Raw genomic sequence first — 17,573 nt, forward strand, 5'->3', positions numbered from 1 at the left:
CATTATTGACACAATCGATTAACCAATGACGTACCATCTATCAACTTAGCATCACCAAAACAAACATCTTTAAAATAGAAAAACATATCTATACTATTACTGGAAAAGCCATAGTCACCACCTAATACAAATTGAGAACCTGAGATCAGGTTTCTCTTTATTGCTGGACTACAGTAAACATTGTTCAGTACTAATACAAACTTATTCCTAAAACATAATTCAACAACTCCTATTGCTTGAACTGCGCACTACAACACAGACGGTAATTTCTGACGACGAAAAATGGTCGGAAATAGGGCATTTTCGTTGGAAATACCTTTTTCCGACGAAAAGTCGTCATCAGAAAGTCGTCGGAAATTCCATGGTCGGAAATAATTTTCTTCCGACCAACCGTCAGAAATGCTTGACCATTTCCGACGAATATCACCGTCGGATTTGCGTCTCGTTTTGGTCAGAATTAATGTTTGTTTCGTCCGAAAAAAGTCGACAGAATTAAGGTTTTTCGTCGGAAATAATTGTATGTATTTCCGACGACTTAGTTTCGACTACTCGTTTGGTGGCAATAATATTTTCCGACGCATTTTTTCCGACCCCAAGAGTTGTCATAAAACTTTTTCCTACGACATATTTACGACCAATACCTTAGTCGGAATAAATATTTCCGACTAACGAATTTTGGCGGGAATCATAATTTGAGTATTTTCGATGACATATTTGCTTTGTGGGATATTTCCGTCTACACAGATAACTTTTACCGACGAATATGGTTTATTCATAAAATGTTGTCGGAAATGGCTCACCGACAATCGGAATAATATAGTAAATGCGATTACATTCAATTTTAAATATTAGAATTTTCTCACAAATTAAATTTTCTCACCAGATAGATACATAGTGAAGATTTGAGTAATTTATTGAATTCAAACTGCATAGTCTTAATACATAGGAAAAATAGCATCATCCATAACAATAGAAATAGTACGAGAGCAATACCAAACTAAAAACAAATAAAAGTTTCTTCCAGGACCTTACAAGTAGTAGCTAGTAGTAGGGATCAAGGTGCACACTATGCCAAAAAAGCTATCAGACAACAGAGTTCAGACGACAGAATCGTCATTTTCTGTCGTCTGAGTGTTTCAGACTAAACTCAGACGACACATAAATTAAATGTGTTGTCTGAATATAATGAAAAACCATGCTTGTTTCATTTTGAAGATATGGTCAGATTCAGACGACACATAAATGTCGTCTGAAAAGATGAAAATTTTCTTACCAGAAAGTTTAGATTTCCCTCCAACAAAATTAAGTCTTTTCCCTCCCAAATGCCCAAACCCTATCGGTAACTAGTCAATGGAAAACTATTCAGACAACAGAGCCAAGAAATTCTGTTGTTTGGATAAAGTGAGTTTGACTTCTTTTTATTTTAAGTCTCTTTTGACATAACCAAAACCTAGCTTCGTGTTTTTCATTCCCACAAACATTACCTCTGTCTAAAACTCTCTTAGCAACCAGAAACTCGAAGCTCACAGCATCTGGAGGAAAACTTAGCCATCTATACCTCTCAAAAATCGGCCATCTCTCAAATCTAAGAATCCTTACCCAAAACTAATCTCTCCCAAGGTTCTAAAAATCGGCCTAAGGCGGCCGAGCGAGCTGGGCGCTGGGATAAAGTCGGCCTGGGTTTTGGGCGCTTTTTTTTTTTTTCTCTTAACCAAAACGCGAAGAGAGGTGAGAGAACCCTATTTTCTGGGTTGAAAATCAAAACGTGAAAGGCTCCGTCACTCTCTCTTCTGGGTTTTGTCGCTCCGTCGCTCTCTCTCTCTTTTCTGCACACTCCGTCGGCCGTCGGCCAGTCGCTCTCTCTCTATCCGACAGGCTCTTTCTCGATCAGTCGATTGAGTCGATTCTCAGTCCCTCTCCGGCCAGCTCTTTAGCTCTCCAGCTCGCAGGTAAACTCGATTCTCAGTCTTTCTGGGTTTTACTCTTAATCGAATTTCTAGGTTTTAGTCTCACAATCTCACAATTTCTGGGTTCACACTTTTCAGGGCTTTCTGGGTTTGATTTTGGGTTGGATTTCTAGGTTCAAGGCTTCAAGCTCGGTGATTCTTCAACCTCGAAGCTTGGTGATTCTTCATTCTTCAAGCTCGATTTCTGGGTTCAAGTGGTGATTCTTCAAGCTCGATTTCTGGGTTTTGGATTCGGTGTTTCTGCAAGCTCAGTGAGTCTTGTTAAGTTGCTGGGCATTGAGTGATTTCACTGATTTGAGTCATAATTGAAGTGATTCTAGCATTCTGCAAGCTCGGTGAATGTTATAAACTTAATTGAATTGTAGTTGTGTATCTCATAGTCAAGTTTTGGATTTTGGACTGTGGTGTTTCTGATTTATGATTGTTGGAGCTGTTTTGGACTTTGCTTACTGCATTGTTTTGAGATGATGATATTTGGCCTCTGTATCTATTTTGGATGGGAATTGAATTAGTTGATTAATTGAATTGCATCTGTTTTGGCCTCTGTGAATGGGAATTGAATCAATTGATTCATCTATGTAGTTGGTTTTGAACTTTTGATGGGCTTTGAATTGAATCAATCGATTACTCTTGTTGGTTTTCCAATCCATATATCCACTTAGTCATTAGTTCTTCTTCCTTGCTTCTACGTTGTGAGTCCTGAAATAGTTTTCGCGTTGTAATTGCAGGAAACAAAGGAAATACAGTTTTGGAGAAGGAAAACCTAGAAGCGAGGGATTTAGCCGCAAGGGAGGTAAGGGTGATGTGCTTCATTATGTTTCCTATACCTGTACTTTAGAAATCCTTAATTTAGCAATGGAATTGAGGAAGAGGTCAGTCACCACCCAACACTCATTGCTTGCCACTGTGAAGGTAGAGGGTGGAAGTTCTGGGCTGACAACAATCTCCGGTCAAAATTTTGGGGGCGATCAATTCAGCTTGACCCTGTTGGAGTTCTAAGCGTGGAGTTTGATGATGGTGAAATTTTCCAGTGGAGCAAGGTGGGATTACTGTGTGATTCTGAAATTATATGGAACTCAAATCAATCTTACTTGCTGTTTAACTCTCTCTACAACATTAAAATCTGATCTTAATTAACTTGGTGTTTTTAGTTATGCTTATTCTATATATATTTTTTATTTTTTCAGGTACTGCAGATTTAGAATTTGGGAGGTTTTGGTGTGAAACTAGGAACATTGCGAGAAGATGGTTCATGGTTGTTCTTTATATTTGAGAAGTGCAAAAGTTTTTCCATGTAAATGTTGTTCATTGCTTTTTGATGCCTGTTTTGGTCCTTATTTATAGTTTACACATTTTTGTTAAATTGTACTTGGTTTGCTCTGTGGTGTGTTTTCAGGTTTGGTGTTTGATGTTCTTCATTTAATTTTTTTCCATTGTTTCTTGCTTTCAAGTCAAACTAAGTTTCTTTGTTCTAGGTGATTAAAGCTTTGTTATTTTCATTTATTTTGTGCTGCTATATCTTTGTGTTCTCTGTGTTTAATTGTCTGGCTTTCTTTGTTTGGTTTTTCTTGTTCTGGGGAGCAGTGAGGTGTGTAGAGAGTAAAGCTATAGAATGGTGTGAGTTTCGATTTGGGTGCTAGAAGAAGAAGAAGAAAGAGATGAATGAAGGAGAATGGGAGTAAGGGTAAGTAATTGCTCCGTAAAGTTTGTTCTGTTTCCTTCTGACACTTTAGTGTTAGAAATTGGGTGTTTTTGGTTCTACGATGCCTATCAAATGTATTGTATTAATCCTCTATTTTCTTTTGTACTTGGAACTGATGTGAACTGTTTTGGGATTAGTTTTGGATATTATACTTGTTAGAAGTGTTCTTCAATTTATTTTAGCCTTTGAAATTAGGTTGGTGTGACAGTTCTTGAGTTCGGTAATTAAGTGATTAAGGGAATGTTTGTTTCTTTTCCCTCAATTCTTACGGGGTTTAGATTTTATTGCAAAAAGCTTAGTGTTGTGATTATATTTGTAAGGTCAAAGGACTTTTGAGTCTTATGTTGGCTCTTTACTGATTTGATGTTGGTGGAAAAGTTGAATTCCAATTGGTTGTGACTTCAAGTTAGAACTGATGGTGTTTAGTTGTTGTTACTTTGATTTATTAGCCATGTAAATCTTGTAAAACTATTTTGGGTTTTCTAGTTAACTTCTACTCTATAGTTATGATACTGCACTTTTACTGCAGTTGATAGAGCTGAGTAGTGTGTTTGAGTCATGACTTCCCTGTGGATGATTGCAAGGATATGGATTTAGTTACTAGTCTATTAAAAAAAAAAATACCATGTTGCTAGTCTAACTCACAGTTTTTGTGATATCCCTCATCCAATTTAAATATCTCTTCTTTTGTGTTTGGGTTTACATTTTCATAAGCCTTGTTAAAGGTTTATTTCTTTTACTTATTTAGTTAGGTGATATTGTTTTACTTGGTTAGTTGGTTTTGTCTTTCAGTTTGTCAATTACTTAGATTATTAGATATTAAGTTTATTTCTCTTTTTTAGTTTGTTTTGGGGTGTGGGCTTTTATTTGAAAAGGAGAAGTTCAGTTTTTGGTGGCTGAGAAGAAGAAAGAAAAAGAAAAAAAAAAGAGAAAAAAGAAAGAAATGAAAGATGGGTCGGCAAAGTGATGAGAAAGAAGGAAATAGAGGGAGGTGGAGAAAGAAAGAGTAACAAGGGGAAGAAAGAAAGAGGAAAGTCAGAAAGAAAGAGAGGAGCAGATGGGAAAGTCGATGACAGAGAGAAGAGGAGAAAGAAAGAAAAGAAGAAAGAATAGGAAGAGGGAAGAAGAATACTTTTTTTCCGGAGGGGATTAAAAACGAGAGAGAAGGAGAGAGGAGAGTTTGTTTGAAGTTAAAAGGCAAGAACTTGGTCTTGGGTTCAGTTTCTTTTTGGTGAGTGGCTTCTATTGTCTGGATTGTGTTTCTTTTCTTGATATTTGTTTACTTGGTGAGTTGATGTGGCTGTTAAGTTCCTTAACTTTTGTGTGTTTTCAATCATTTCTTGATACATACTGCTAACTATTGATCTGTTTCTTTCAGGCTCCCCGGTCTAACAACACAGCCAAAGCTAAAGCAATAGCACTAAGGATGAAGGCACTGCAAATGAAAAGAGGTAAAAAAAAAAAAACAGTGTCGAAACCAGCTGTTGAAGAGACTGATGCACCACCTAAATCTGCCTTCACCAAACATGATTAATAGTATGAGATATCAGTGTTTTTTGGGTTTCATTTGTTGATCATGCCAACTGTGGTGGGTTATTGAACTGATGTTTATTAAGTTTAGCTCCATTATGGATGTATGTATAGCTGCAGTAACAGATTAATCAAATATTTGTATTTTTATAAATGGATTCCATATTTGATGAATGCATTGGGTAGTTTCTAGATTTACATAATTGTGGTGCAACTAGAATACAAATATGTCATCTGGAATTAGAAGGCAACAACAAAATGAAATCCAAATATGTTGTTGGACATATCTAAGAACAACAGAAACAAGAAAAAATATGTTGTTACGTATGCACTCAAACAACAGAAAATTGTTATCTGAAATAGAAAAACCACGACAAAATGAAATTCAAATATGTTGTTGGACATATCTAAGAACAACATAAACAAGAAACCATATGTTGTTACTTGTGCACTCAAACAACAGAAAATTGTCATCTGAAATAAAAAGCAACGACAAAATGAAATCCAAATATGTTGTTGGACATATCTAAGAACAACAGATACAAGAAAAAATATGTTGTTACTTGTGCACTAAAACAACAGATAAATGTTATTGTAGGCTACTAAAGACCATAGATAAATGTATTCTGAACTGAATGCTAATGACAGTTAACTGTTATTGGAATTTGAATAAAACAACACTAAACTGTTATTATAAGTCCATTCAGACAACAGATAGGATTTCATATCTTCTACTTCAGTGCATTCAAACCACATTTTTCTGTCTTTGGAATAAGCATTAGATCATACAAATTATAAGGAACTGTTATTTGTTTCTAGATCACACGACATTTATCTGTCGTTTGAATTCACTAGCCTCATGTCTCGATTTCATCAGACAACAGAAGACCTAACAAATTTCTGTCGTCTGATAAATAAGACGACAGAGGAAATCTGTCGTCTGATGCCCCAAGAGACGGCACCGTACTAGACAACAGAAATATTTTTAATCAGACGACAGATCTCCTCTGTCGTCTGATTGTTTTTCTGGCATAGTGGCATGTGTTTCAGAATCTCCATTAGTAGAAGCAGGCTGTAACACATAAATACATTATAGGTTATACATGAATAACACAATAACAAAACTTAACATACGCCCAACAACACTTTGAAAAAAAGTGCAAGTATATACTGCTGCTGCTGCCAGAGCTAGAATATGATTGAACGACATCATTTTGAGGTAACTAGTGAAAGACAGAAATTAATGTACCTCTCTTGCACGTTAACTATTATTTGGAAATCATTATCATGTTATAAAGACATCAACAATAATGTCCTCTAACAGAGTTACAGTGAAAGATCACATGACACATCCAAACTTGATAGATAATCTAAAAAATTGCAAATCATGGGTTGAAAACTTGAATGATTAAGCCCAGCTTAAGATTCCAAGAATCAAAATTTAAATCTTATTTCCACTAATATTTCAGTTTCTCAGCAACGAAGTTCCAATCAAAGGTTAAGGTCTGGTAGTTGAAGGAAAAACGAGATTTGGAGTTCATGAATCATATGTCAATTTCGTTTCATGAAGACCAACAAAGCAAAATTTGAGTTTTGTTTCTGTATCTTATTCTAGTCCTACATTTTTCTCAGAGCTCAAACATGTACCTGAGCAGATGAAGCCCCTGGGAAGCCTGAAGTTTTATCCTGTCAAAATAGCAAAACAGGAAACATAATAGAGTATAATAAGTATGAGACCTGAAAACCTTCACCAAGTATTATTACTATGAAGACATGCTTCTACGAGAAGATCGTCAATCACAAGTATAATATCAAACTGCTGGAAGAATATCTAGCTTATTGCTTCCCAAATTTATAAATAAGCCTTGTTTCTAATAGAATCTTATTGTCGGATCTTTATCTTTCTGAAGTCAAGAAGCATGCTTGATCTATCAATATGTACAGCTAATTTAACTTCTAGGGAAGCAGCTGGCATACCTCCTTACAAAGAATTCTCAACTGCCAAGGAAATAATCAAAGCTTTTGAAGTAGGCATAATTTGCAAAACAAGGCTGAACACACAAGGAAATAACTTTCAAAGATGGAGACGTATTATCATTTAGGCTCTGGGATAAGATGGGTACTGCTGGCAGTGGTTTACAATGGCAGAGCCAAGAGGAAAAAGAAAGAGAAAAAATAAATGTGTTAAGTGAGACAGAATATGAAGGAGACAATGGGAGAGAATATGAAAGCTAGATGCTTTGCACTGAGAACAAACAGATGTGGAAGAGTTATATAGCAGCCTTTATTTTATGGTTGCCATACTTGAGAGGATGTTAATTTATACTCGATAAAACGTAGTATATATACTTATCTGATGCATAAGATAAAATGAACTCATAGGCCATCATATGCTTCCTTCTGCTCAGATATAAAGTAATCTAGCATAGCCGGAGGTCAACTACAGCTTAAAACAATAGATTTGGAGCTATCAAAGACATTGAAGCTATTATCAGTTATAGTAGCTCAACAGGATTGGAAGAAGAAAGAGTTGAGAGAATAAGACGCCCAGAATTCCATCCATGTTCAATATATCCATTTGGAATCAGTATTATGAAAATGGTGCAATTAATTGCCGATGTGTTGTGCCAACAGAGGGAAGATTAAAAGAAGACTTATCAATTGATGAACCTCAAGTACAAAAAAAAATGGACTGACTTTGTGATTGAAAACTCTTGCAGCCTTTAATTATTAAACATGCACAAATATATGCACAATAGTCGACCAAAAGAAGACTAATCAATTAGATATGCAGAGAGGTGATATAATTATACAAATCAAACTTTAAAAAGTAGGGAAAATACAGAATCGATCAGAAGCTAGGTTTACTTGCAACCATATTATTCACTCGGCAAAATCAAAATCCCAAAAGGACAAAACAAATATGCAATCATTTAAACAAGCAGAATATGCAATCACGTACCGAAGAAGATGGTGATTCTCTCACAAATTGAGAATGACTTGAACTATTTGCCAAAAGAAGAAAACACATAATAAAATATGGAAACAGAAGCAGCAGAGCTAAAGATCCTTGTAAATCACAAAGATGCACACACCACTGCTACTTGTCCTATGTACCTAAAGCTGAACTATCAAACTAGCTAATTTACGGAACTGGAAAGTGATCCTATATTACAGAAGCTAGTAATTAGGAGTGCTAAAGTTTTGTATGCCGCATCCCACTGAACAAGAGAGAATTAGTTACCAAATAAAATTTATAGGGTATGTATTAAAGCAAAAGTGTTCAGCATTACCTTATGCAGAAATCCAATGATCCCAATCATACCAACCAGTACAGAACATAATAAGGCTTGCAAGACCTTTTGTCTCTGGTGTATCTCTAAATTATAAAGCTCCCAAAGAAACAAGCATAAGTTCATATATATCTTTGGCTCTTTGCTGTCGAGTAAAAGATTTAGAAACCATAAACTTGTATCAAACAAAATATCACTAAAGAATCATCATCAACCTTAAGGTAAAAGGCTGTATAATATAGTAGTGACCTGGAGGATGTTTAGGTGGTAGTGACATATACATAACAGAGACCATTACAAATCTATAAGCACCCAAAACCACAAGTACCTTTAACCAAAGGAAGCCTAGTTAAAAAGAAAGTATAGATTAAGAGACCAATCACGACAAACATGGATAAAGCAAAATGAAAAGACCTGAAAAGAAATATTTCCTAGGAGATATGTCATATAATAAAGAACCTAAATGGGTAATATATGATCAGGCTCATGTGTATGACAAATGCAAAGATGATAGTGATGATCAGCAATACAACTTGCCAAAGAAAATCTTTTTATGTTACTCAAACAGCGCACACACACAATATTATATGATATACAGATATAACACATCTTACACTACAAACCCATAGAGCAGTCTAAGGAAATAATCAAAACCAAGCAGGTTCACATCTCGTCAGACCTCAATCACTCAGCCATAGTTACGACTAAGTGTCAACTACTTGACTTGGTTTTCCATTAAACCAGGACTTAAACAACAACACTAGCAAAACTCGCATAGCATTTCTAGCAAGTATCTCAAACAACATAAATACATACCCAGAGAAATCAAAGATAATTAACACTGGAGCAATGAAAATTGCTTTAGGCACCCATAATAACCAAAATAGTACTATCCACATAGTCTCGACAATTCAAGAGAAGTTATCTTCAAGCCGTAAATAGAGAGAAGCTCATACAAACTATATAGTTAATACTACTCCAAGCCAAACCCCGTAGCTACCATAGAAAGGGTGCGGCACTTAACTATTGTTGGTAATTGTCAAATACGTGTTGCAAAGAAAAGAGAACCCACTCACCTCAAATCCTAAACAAGACCAATCATAGAATCGAAACAAGCCTCTTGTACTATTGCCCACTGCCAAACTTCTTTCAATTTTTGTTTCGGAGCAGATCTGGAATGGAGGCACCTGTAAAGAGAGATCAAGAGGATTAGAGCTTAGATTAACCAGAAGATAAAGAAGAATAAGACGTGCTGAGACAGAATAAGAGGGAAAAAGGAGAACTATGCGAGAGAGAGAGTGATGGGCGATGGAAGAGAAGCCGTGAAATTTTCAATCTTTTAGGTTTATTGGAGTTTCATCGCTGGAGGTAGTAGAAGAGTAGCGTGTAGAGGCTCCACAATTTTAGGGATATGGGCAGGATGATCAAATATTTGAGGCAGCGGGAAGAATTTTAGTGGCGGCAAACTTAAATTTTTTATTTTAATACAAATTTGAAATTGTTATTTTGTATTTTTTCTTTTGGGACAATTATTGTTTTTTTTTTTTTTTTTTTTTTATTCTTAGGTACATGTAGTCCAGTTATATGACTACTTATATCAAACAAGTTCAATTGATATTCCACTTATTCAGGATATCTCGTCGGGAATAAGATTATATGTTGTTCAGGAGTAGATGTTATGTCGAGAAAGAAATATCGTATCAAGGAGCAGATAAGCTGTCAAGGAAGAGTTGAGAAACATATATCTTGACAAGTTGGAATATGAACCATATATCTTGTGTAGAAGTGAATATCTCATCTAAGAGCATATATATGTAGGAGGGAATATCTTGTCGAAAAGCATATATCTTGTCTAGGGGGCATCCTCTCATCTAGAAGTATATATGTTGTCAAGGAGGGGTGTCGAGGAACATACATATTGTCTATGATGGAATATTTCGTCTAGAACCATGTATCTTATCTAGGAAAAAATATCTTGCCAAAGAGCATATATTTCCTATTGAGAAATAGATATCGTGTCTAGGGGGAAATATCTCGTCCAAAACCATATCTTGTTTAGGAGGGTACCCTTCTCATCTAGGAACAGATATCCTATTGAGGAAGAAATATTGTGTCTAGGGGGAACTATCTCGTCCAAATGCATATATCTTGTCTAGGATGGTACTTTTCTTGTCTAGGAACAAATACGTGTTAAGGAACAGATATCCTGTTGAGGAAGAAATATCGTGGAAATATCTCGTCCAAAAGCATATATCTTGTCTAGGAGGGTACCTTTCTCATCTAGGAACAAATATCTTGTTAAGGAACAAATATCCTGTTGAGGAAGAAATATCGTGTCTAAGGGGAAATATCTCGTCCAAAAGCATATATCTTGTCTAGGAGGGTACCCTTCTCATCTAGGAACAAATATGTTGTTAAGGAACAAATATCCTGTTGAGGAAGAAATATCGTGTCTAAGGGGAAATATCTCGTCTAAAAGCATATCTTGTCTAGGAGGGTACCCTTCTCATCTAGGAACAAATATCTTGTTAAGGAACAAATATCCTGTTGAGGAAGAAATATCGTGTCTAAGGGGAAATATCTCGTCTAAAAGCATATCTTGTCTAGGAGGGTACCCTTCTCATCTAGGAACAAATATCTTGTTAAGGAACAAATATCCTGTTGAGGAAGAAATATCGTGTCTAAGGGGAAATATCTCGTCCAAAAACATATATCTTGTCTAGGAGGGTACCCTTCTCATCTAGGAACAAATATCTTGTTAAGGAACAAATATCCTGTTGAGGAAGAAATATCGTGTCTAAGGGGAAATATCTCGCCCAAAAGCATATATCTTGTCTAGCTAGGAGGGTACCCTTCTTGTCTAGGAACAAATATCTTGTTAAGGAACAAATAATTCCACTTATTCCACTAGAAGAGAAATGGTCTTTTCTGACCACATCTTTCCGACGGATCCTACTTTGATCAAAAATATCATTTTTTCCTTAAAAAATTGTAAAACTCATCAAGACGTTAACATAATATAAATAAGCAAATAAAAAAAAATATTTAGGCATCACTAGCATGGAAGCAAATGTAGGTATACAAAAACTACCCAGTTTTACAAAGAATTATTACTATATGACAAGAAATAAAATAGAATATGTCCTTATTAATTATAAAATAGCAACAACTTTCTTAATTTTCGTCAGATGAGTCATCAATAACAATGGTTGATAATTATAAAATGCAGAAATCTATATATTGGCTACTTTTAACCCTTTTTTTTTTTTGGTATTTCCGACGGTGAATATGTGGTCGGAAATAAACCTTATAATTTCCGACGACTTTCCGACGAAACAAAATCTTATCAGAAAATGACCATTTATTTTCCGACGACATCACACTTGGTCGGAAAAACAATTAGCGGGAACTTTTGCCGCCAAATTATAATTATTTCCGACCCCACTCTAAACTTTTTCCGAGAGGTTGTTTGCCGTCGGAAATAATGGTCATCCAAAATTTGTATTTCCGACGGGAAAAAAATTTTGGTCGGAAATAATGTCACTTCCGACCAAAAAAGGATTTGGTCAGAAAAAGTCAGCCGGAAAAGGACATATTTTTTGTAGCATGCCACCCTTTGGCCATTTGCTGCGCAAACTCTTGTCTCATTCCTTCTTGGGATTGTTATCCTTGATAATCCCTGTAGTGAATTGACAATATGTATAGGTGAACCAGTATCAAACCACCATGAGTTGGCAAAATTAAAAACTTTAGACTCTACAAGAAAAATAGTTTTCGACAGAAAAGTACCTTTCTTGTTCAACCAATTCTTGAATCCCTCACAATCCTTCTTGAAATGGCCTAACTTCTTACAAAAGAAACATTTCACAGGACCTGAGATTTTGAGACATTTTCCCTTATCATTTTCAGGTTTCACAGCATTCTTTGAAGTGCTGCCCTTGAATTTCTTATTGCCAAAAAATTTCTTAAATTTTGGCTTTGTCATCATATTCACACTTACTGCCTTGCCTTTCTTAATTATCTCTTCTTCCTCCTGCACACAGATTGAAATGAGTTCATTCAAACTCCATTTCTCTTTCTGAGTGTTGTAGAGACTCTTGAGGTGGCTATATTGATCTGGCAGTGTGTTAGCAATAGGTGTACCAGAAAGGAGTCCTCAATGGTCATGTTCAGACCTTTAAGCTTTCCAACGATGTTTATGCCCTTCATTATATACTCTCTGATGCTCCCTTGGCCATTGAACTTCATCCTAATAAGCTTGTTCATCAAATTCCTTGTTTCTGCTTTGTCAGACACCTTGTACTTCTCAACAATAGAGTTAAAATAAACTCTAGCATACTCAGAATCAGGGATTCCTCCTTTAACATGCAGCATCTGTCATACTCTTTTTCATGCAGATCAATGCCATTCTGTTGTGCCTATGCCACTGAGCATACTTGTCTTTTGCTTCTTTGCTTGCATTTACGGCCAATTCTGCAGGTGGTTCCTCCCTCAACACATGATCAAAGTCCAAGATCCCCAGATTCAATTCTATATCACTCTTCCACTTGTTGTAGTTCAGTCCATTAAGCAACTCAATATGATTAATGCTCATAGGAAAATGCATTGTTGTTATGTGATGCAATTAATCTAAGTCAGTATGACATTCTAGTGTTTGCAGAATACACCAGAAGTATATATATGTCCCAAAATGCTATATCAAGATATGAAATAACATTTGAATAAATGCAAATACACATTACAACAAACTATGATATTTTCAAGAAGTTTTGGTGTTATTTGTAACACACTAATTTTCTCTAATATCATATGAATGTTCATTGAAGTGCATATGCTGACTCAAATAACCAAATGTCTGATCACTAACTTCTTTGGAAATCAAAATCATCAGATTTATTTCAAGTTTATGTGAGTCTTTGTTCTCTGTTGATGAATGAATTGATTCATGCATTTACACAGCAGCCACTTTGATGGCAGGAAGTATAATGTGTATGAACTATTCTAGAGAACATTGCAGAATGCATATGAATTTGTATTAGTGGCTACTTTGGCAGCATACTAAGATACAATGGAACATTTGCAGCAATTTCAGAAACATATTCATATTGAACATACTAAAATAGTATCATAGTCAATCCTAATTTGAGCATAGTAGGCTCTGATACCAATTGTTAGATGTTATACTATAATTTGCATGTTAGGATTGCTGTAATAGTCGTATCATAATTTAGGACTGTAACAGTATATCTGTCCTAATGTCTGCAAATTTACATGATCAAAATCAACTATGACAAATATAGGACTGATATGTTATTCTGATCCTAAGTTAGGATGCATAAATCATTGCAATCCTATAAGACAATAAGCACATATATATATGGCAGTATACGATATGAATTGAAATAAAAGACAAAGGGTGTGTAGAGATACTAACTAGTTCCACTGCCTCCTTCCATTGTTCTTCTCCTAGATCCACCCTTGAGTTCAGATTGTTAATGGGACAATTTGATTGAGGTTTGGTGTTCTAGCAGGGATCAATGCAGGCGTTGTTTATCCTTTATGTCAGACAAAACAGTTATGCAGTTCCATCCATTAAGGAACTGCTGCATAACTTCCTTATCCTTGTCAGATTGGATTGATATTGATAACCACACAATTTGAAATTCAAATTCAAACAGATTTCAATATATATAAAACTATTTTCGATTACAAGTTTATATATACAACGTATTAGTATTTATTTGAACTCTAAACTTCTCAAAAATGTCAGCTTAACTAGACAATGCTGATGTCTAGTTCTAATGAGGCTTTACACTTCTACCGTCTGGTTTGACCTGTTTTTCACACAATGAGAGAAAAATAAGTCGAAATTCACACAATGTTTTACATAAATTAATCCCATCAAAACGCCCAGATTGAAATAATAGTGCATTTCATTACTTTTTAGAAACTCTCACTTTTGAATATAAGAATACAATGCAGTTCACCTGCATATTTTAAACGTGCTTCCAAGGAACATTAGCTTTGAGCACTTAATCAAACTTATTTCTATTACTCCAATAGCTTAGCAGGGCCCTGAACAGGTGACATGCACTCAATGACATAAGGACTCATGAAAATCACAAAGCTAATAGCAGATTAATTTCCCTATATTTTTATGACTTTGGAATAAAGCCATTGGAAAGATGATTGAGGCAACTAGAATCATTATCGGTAATAGAGGCCATGATACCCCCTATGGCAGACAGATATTGAGGCTACCAATAGTGTGCTATTTGCTCCATGTTGGTGCCAGATAAACTGGCATATATCTTTTCTGCATATATCTTTTCTTGAGCAGCAACTCACCCAGCAAAGAGCAGCAAAACATTGACATGTGATTGTGAACTTGATCACATCTTGAGCTTGATTAGTGGCTAAACCTAAACCCTTGATTTTTCTGCTTTCTTCAACTTTGAAAAAAAAGAAAAAAAGAAAAAAGAAAAGAAAAAGAGTTTAAAGCCTTTAGAGGTATGCTTTAGAGGAGTGGGGTAGAGAAGGACTTTGTAATTGCATAAACAAATAAAAAATTAATATAAGTATAAAGTATTATTTACAAAAAATAAAACAAGAATAGAAATATATACAAGTAAATACAAATAAGGGGGTTTTAGGATTATAAAATCAAAAATTAAAATAAATAAAATGTAAAAACACATATATAAGGGTAGAATACACGGAACAAAGATCAAAACCACATCCATATGAATGAAATCCAATCACAAATCCTATAGTTAATCTTCTATGTCATGAGAAAGAAGTTGACCATGTGAAACGTTAATAAGCAAACGATTTCCCATTTTTTACTTTCCTTGAATATTTAATCTAAGTGAAAGCACCTAAATTAAACCTATTGAACAAGCAATCATAGTCTAGAAAGCTAGCTACTCAAGAACACATTTAATGCATAAAGAACAAAGAAATGATGTCAACCAGAGTGCACAACCTAGTATGAAAAAGTTCATCTATTTGCAATCCTCTTTAATTGGTTTCGACTTTTGTCCAAAACCTTTACTACTTATGATTTAGGTTTACAAAACTATTAAGTGAATTGTTTACCTAAATCTAGCTCCAATTACATGCAAATCCTATAAGTGTCGACCCAAATAAGATAAACATGTAAAAGTTTTCTGTAAAGCAAAACCAATCAAGCAATCTCACATAAGCAACATAGAAATCAACATATAGAAATCACAAATTTATTTCAAAACATATAAACGGGCTTTAAACTTTGCCCTTAATGTTATATGTTAACTAATTACATAGTTCACGAAATCACGATGGTGGGGAAGAAGGGTGATTTTTCAATACAAATGGCATGGTCAATTTTGTCTGTCATGGCCGATGTCTTTGTGGGTTGTGTGATGGTGGTGAAGAAGAAGTCTGGGTTTGTGTTAAAATATAAAGAGGGAGAATATCACAATTGGTCACTGAACTTTGACTTGTTCGACCCTTTGGTCACTGACTTTTCAAATATATCACTTTAGTCACTCAAGTTTAAGTGTTTAACTCCGTCATTCACTTTAGTCACTCAAGTTTAACTCTGTCATTCATTTTAGTCATTATTATTAAATATTTTACTACACACTGTTACTATTGAGGGTATTTTGGTCAAATCACTCCAAAAAAAAATTTGTTCATTTACTTCTTCCGTTCTTTTTACTTTTTAATTTTTTTTTAACAAAATATTTAGATTTCTTTCTATTTTAGATTTTCAGATTTCATTACGATACATAAACAAATGTTCAGATTTTTTTTCTATTATAAGACCATATCTCTGAAGTTTCAATCTTTTAAGCTATGGCTGTAATTTTTTTTTTTTTTTTTTTTTTTTTTTTTAAAAGGGGTTTGGAACCCAGCCAAGCTGGGAGGCTCAGCCCCACGCCCGGTTCCATTTATTAAGCTACGGTTGTAATTCAACAATATCAGCAAATAGAGTTACGTGGCCGCAATCTTACAGCTACTCGGACTCTTCCAGGAACTCCTATATTATCCTTAGAGGCAGCTCCAGTACCACCACCACCAATAGAGCCAGTGCTGTTCCAGCGACGAGGAAGCAAAGGCTTGGAGGAAGCAAAGGCTTGGACTTTACAGAAGACTTGGGGTTGGAATTGACAGAAAGAGGCCTATCCACCTTGAAAGAGCGCCTCTGAGTAGTGGCATCTCGGTAATTATAACCGCCTGAAGCGGCCATTGCACCCAGAAACAGAGCTTCAAAATGGGTTCACAAAGCATGAGTCTTTGAAAGCTTTAATTAGGATAAACACAGAAAAAAACCCAAGTCTCTGTTTTGGAAATTGAGAAAGGCCCAGGTGGTATTTCTTCTCTGAAGTTGAGAGCACTGGCGGATCTATATACATCATGGGGTGGGCTCAAGCCCGCCCGAAAATTTTGGAGAAAAAAAAATTTCTATATATAGTGTGAACAAAATGTTGTAATTAGGAATAGGTTTTCAGTCTCATCTCTGTCATTTTCATCACTAATCACCGATTGAGTCCTCGTTTTCTTCTTCACTCAGGTTTCTCACTCTCGTTATCATAGCCAGTAAGCCACTGCTTGTTCTCTTCCAAATACTCTCGCCTCCTGACGTCCGTCAACGACAATACAAAATGATATTTCTTACATTTGTGCATAGTTGTACTGAAAATTTTTTTGGCCTTCGCCCAAAAGAAGACACTTGAATATGTAGCCCACCCCAAATTCGAATCCTAGATCCGCCACGTACTGGTTGAGAGAAATGCAAATGGAGCAGTACACATGAGTCTTCCAAGTTTCAAGTGGCAGTGGAATTAATCGTGTGGAATGTGACACAGATAAATTCGGGTATGTTTGATTTTCTATGCTTCTCAATCGAAGCTTGGAAGAGAGAGAGAGAGAGAGAGAGAGAGAGAGAGAGAGCGTATTTGACTTGCTTCTGTTTTTTACCATATCTCATATTCTGATAGTGTATTTGACTTGCTTTTGTTTTTTGCCATATCTCATATTCTAATCCATGTTTGGATATTCAGATTTCCTAGTGAATACTATTTGCAAAATTGCTAA

General features: G+C 35.4%; 1 long non-coding RNA gene across 1 annotated transcript; it reads right to left on the minus strand.

The window, feature by feature from the left end:
• Positions 1 to 5,926: 5,926 nt before the first annotated feature.
• On the minus strand, positions 5,927 to 9,958 carry LOC133717266 (uncharacterized). Its single transcript, XR_009849493.1, has 3 exons — positions 9,569 to 9,958; positions 6,847 to 6,885; positions 5,927 to 6,271 (listed from the first exon to the last, which is right to left on the minus strand). It is a non-coding gene; the product is annotated as an uncharacterized LOC133717266 (long non-coding RNA).
• Between the last annotated feature and the right edge of the window lie 7,615 nt (positions 9,959 to 17,573).

The sequence above is a fragment of the Rosa rugosa genome, chromosome 6, assembly GCF_958449725.1.
Source record: "Rosa rugosa chromosome 6, drRosRugo1.1, whole genome shotgun sequence".
In the NCBI taxonomy this organism is placed as follows: Eukaryota; Viridiplantae; Streptophyta; class Magnoliopsida; order Rosales; family Rosaceae; genus Rosa; species Rosa rugosa.